Genomic DNA, 4,431 nt, shown 5'->3' on the forward strand with positions numbered 1-4,431 from the left:
AGCTGTCCCATTAGAGCTGAAAGAGTCGATGGAGCTACAGACTCTTTAGGCGGCCACAACATTGACTGGTGCCATCATCCAGCATGGGACATCATTAGCACACCTTATTGTATTGGATGATGAGCCGTTAGAGGGCAACAGAGAGCCCATCGAGCATATGTGTGTCAGTTTCTCGGGGATATGCTCGGGGATAGATGATGCAGCCGGTGCAGATGGATACTCATATCATCGATGCACAACTTGCGGTTGTAGATGTCGGGCTCACACGGTTGAGGATGTCGCGCTGACAGATGAGTTGATGGACATGGTGTTTGCCCATGAGCCACAGACACAGGTGTGTTGATTTGAATTCATAACATTTTATTTATCAGTCACTTTAATTTTGTAATTACATAAATGAATTTTCATTTATACATCGATTTAAATTGAGACAAATAATATGCATTTCAAGATGCAGTAGCGGTATCCCATACACCTCCCCCAGTTACCACAGCTGCAACTTCGATGCCTGAGGTATAAATTTTGTAACATGTTAAAATAGAATAGTACACTTTGAATTCAAAAAAATACAAGATATACTAACTATTTTTAATGCTTGGTCCAATTTTTGGTTTGCAGGTGTTGACAGGGGACGAAATATCCCAGATTGATGACATCACGCTGTCGGCGATCGATTTTGGCCTACAAGGCTATACGGTATCATATTTTGTTCAACTCTTTTTATGTATTGTTTTGATGGAATATGCAAGTCATTTCATTTTAGATTTTTAAAATTATGTTTAATTTATTATCTGTAGTAATATCTCATGTTAATTTTCTGTTTTTAGGGCACCCCCTCCGCGTCTAGGGCCCGTCCAAAGAAAAAGAATATCTCGAAGACGTTAAAATGTGTGAAGAAGGTAATTGAACACATTTTTAGTTGTACAATTGTTTGAAAATGTTGAAATCAAGTATTAGTTGGGGTTTGTAGATTGATTAGTGTTTTTTGTCTATTTTACATGTACAACGGCCATTGAGCTTTGTGGATATGTTGAATGCACCTGATTCGCTCGCGAATCAAGAGAGGGCGGAGGTATGTATCTCTACTTTATTTTCTTGATTTCATGATTATATGCACGCGTACATGTGAACTTGTGATATATTATAATCTTATATTTTTTTCATACAACAAATATCCATACCTATTTCGTCAATGGTGAACCCTCCTCCTTGCACTGGAGAAGCATATCAGGATCTGGTACACTTTTGTTTGATATGTAAAATTAATTGTTTTCAACCTTCAATACTTATCATTATATTAATTGTATTTAATCTTTGTACATTTTTTGTATAGGTAATAGCGATCGTTTCTACATCAATGGTGAGCCATCCTCAGTCCATTGGAGAAGCATCTGAGGCATAGGTACGTCATTGTTCTCTATATTATAGCTTTTAAGTGTTTTTGATATATTTATGTTAGTACATTGTATTAATTGTACATTTAATCTACAATAGACTTGTTCGCGGTACGGCCATAACGTGGATCCATTTAAGTATGTCTTCAAGAAAACTCCTAAGAGTGACAAGGAGAGGAGAGCGAAGACATTAGCTCCTGGATCAGCCGATGAGGTAATCTACATTTCAATTGCAAAGGAATTAAAGTTAAATGCATAGTTATGATGTCAATTGTGAACTATTTTCTACTAAAGAATTCTAACTTGGCTTTTGAATTGTGGTTTTGCAACCATCTACAGAGCCACGTACTGCACCGAAGAGGCTTGATTTTGATGATCCACTAGAAGTTTAGGATCATATAGTGTTAGTTTTGGTCATAGAATGACCAATACATGTAGATATATTCTACATTTTTTTTGTATACCGATTTGGACATGGCATATGCCACATTTTTGTAATACTTGTATTGACTTGGCAGACATGCCTTTTTATATATATATAAATATCAATATTTGATACACATTCTGCCTTTTTATATATATATAAATATCGATATTCGATCCAATAAATGTGTAATGAGTTCATTATTTTGTATTCGTTGTATTTTGTGGTTGTCCTTTTATAAATTTAATTGAATATTTGTATATGTAATCAACAATATGAATATAAACAACAAAAATATATGATATAAAACATTGCAATCGTGGAATATGATTTGATAAAATTTCTAAAATGTTGAATTAACCATACAAAACTCCTTGTATTTAGTTCATTATTGTGTATTCGTTGTATTTGGTGGATGTCCTTTTATAAATTTAAATGAATAATTGCATATGTAATTAACAATATGAATATAAACAACAAAAATCGACAATATGAATTTAAACAACAATGTGTTTGGTGCGAGAGCACCCTCACGCTCGCAATGGTCAAATTTTATTCCTCGTGTGCACAAACCGACATCGTGAGCGCGTCCGAGTGGGCATGTTTACACTAGGCATGCCCCTGTCATGCATCCCAAAGCACCAGAACGTCGAGAGTCATACCCTACCGGTGAGATCTCTCAAGTGCCCTGAGTCCAAAAAATTGTCAAAATTTGACAGACTGTTTCTTCCAATCCATGACACATACGGTCGATCTGTTTGATCCCATGGGGTCGCGTGAGGCTCCTCTACAATGGCCTATCTCAGTTTTTGACGACTCGAAGCCATTTTCAATTAGTAGCATTTTTTCGCCTGCTCAAAAAACTGACAGTTGCTTGCAAGGAAAAGTTGCAAGATTGATTAGAATTGATTATGTTCCTCGTGTGCACAAACCGACGTCGCGAGTGTGTTCGGGTGGGCATGTTTACACTAGGCATGCCCCTGTCGTGCATCTCAAAGTACTAGAACGTCGAGAGTCATACCCTACTGGTGAGATCTCTCAAGTGCCTTGAGTCCAAAAAATTGTCAAAATTTGACAGACTATTTCTTCCAATCCACGACACATACGGTCAATCTGCTTGATCCCGTGGGGTTGCGTGAGGCTCCTCTACAATGGCCTATCTCGGTTTTTGACTACTCGAAGCCATTTTCAATTAGTAGCATTTTTTCGCCTGCTCAAAAAACCGTCAGTTGCTTGCAAGGAAAAGTTGCAAGATTGGCTAGAATTGATTTTGTTCCTCGTGTGCAGAAACCGACGTCGTGAGCACGTCCGTGTGGGCATGTTTACGCTAGGCATGCCCCTGTCATGCATCCCAAAGCACCAGAACGTCGAGAGTCATACCCTATCGGTGAGATCTCTCAAGTGCCCTAAGTCCAAAAAATTATCAAAATTTGACGGACTGTTTCTTCCAATCCACGACACATACGGTCAATCTGCTTGATCCTGTGGGGTCGCGTGAGGCTCCTCTACAATTGCCTATCTCGGTTTTCAACGACTCGAAGCCATTTTCAATTAGTAGCATTTTTTTGCCTGCTCAAAAAACCGTCAGTTGCTTGCAAGGAAAAGTTGCAAGATTGGCTAGAATTGATTCTATTCCTCGTGTGCACAAACTGACGTCGCAAGCGCATCCAGGTGGGCATGTTTACGCTAGGCATGCCCCTATCGTGCATCCCAAAGCACTAGAACGTCGAGAGTCATACCCTACCGACACAATGTAGAAGTTGCTTGACAACATTTTTGACAATTTTTTGGACAACAATGACATTTTTTGCTCAAATTGTATCTAGTTTCAATCTATCACCCCTATGACCTGATAGTGACTCAAATAATTATCCATGATTATACAAGAATCAAGAATTCTCATGATTGACCAGGGACACATCACATATACTCAAAACATAGTCACAAAACATTGACACACAAAATAGTCACAAAACATTGTCACATATTATTCAAATCAGCTCTTGGCTATTTGATTATACAAAAATTTGTCTTAAAATAATCTCATGGGCTTTTATACAAAATTTGGCATTACAATATATGCGATTCATCTCATCGCCATTTTAATATACAAATCATCTCATGGGCTTTTATACAAAATTTGACATTACAATATGTGCGATTCAGCTCATCGCCATTTTAATATACAAAACTTGGCATGTACATATGTACAAATCAGCTCATTGCCACTTAAATATACAAAATTATGCCCCTAAACATGTAAAAATCAGCTCATGGGCATTTATATATACAAAAAAGGAATATAGAACAATTCGTTGACGATTTATACAAAATTCACAAAATCATTCTACTCTGAACCGTATAATCAATCAAGTGAGCCTTCAGGATCGGCTCTAACCCGTATTGTGTCAAGTATTGCCTCATGGTCAGATTCACGAACTTTCCATAAAATCTTGTTATGAGGTCTACCATGATACTTCATCAAATGAATATTTGTTGCAACAACAAGGTTAGAGAAATGAAGAACATGTCTGTGTGTTTCAAAGTCCTCGAACACCAAACATCAGAATTCTTGATAGAGTATCTCCAAAGCCATGTTCCTATCACGACAAC

At 37.5% G+C, this 4,431-nt stretch overlaps 1 long non-coding RNA gene across 1 annotated transcript; it reads left to right on the top strand.

Annotated features, from left to right (window-relative positions):
* Positions 1 to 1,338: 1,338 nt before the first annotated feature.
* LOC131856128 (uncharacterized) lies at positions 1,339 to 1,802 on the top strand. Its single transcript, XR_009358263.1, has 3 exons — positions 1,339 to 1,402; positions 1,495 to 1,608; positions 1,734 to 1,802. It is a non-coding gene; the product is annotated as an uncharacterized LOC131856128 (long non-coding RNA).
* The last annotated feature ends 2,629 nt before the right edge of the window (positions 1,803 to 4,431 follow it).

Source organism: Cryptomeria japonica, chromosome 1, assembly GCF_030272615.1.
Source record: "Cryptomeria japonica chromosome 1, Sugi_1.0, whole genome shotgun sequence".
Taxonomy (NCBI): domain Eukaryota; kingdom Viridiplantae; phylum Streptophyta; class Pinopsida; order Cupressales; family Cupressaceae; genus Cryptomeria; species Cryptomeria japonica.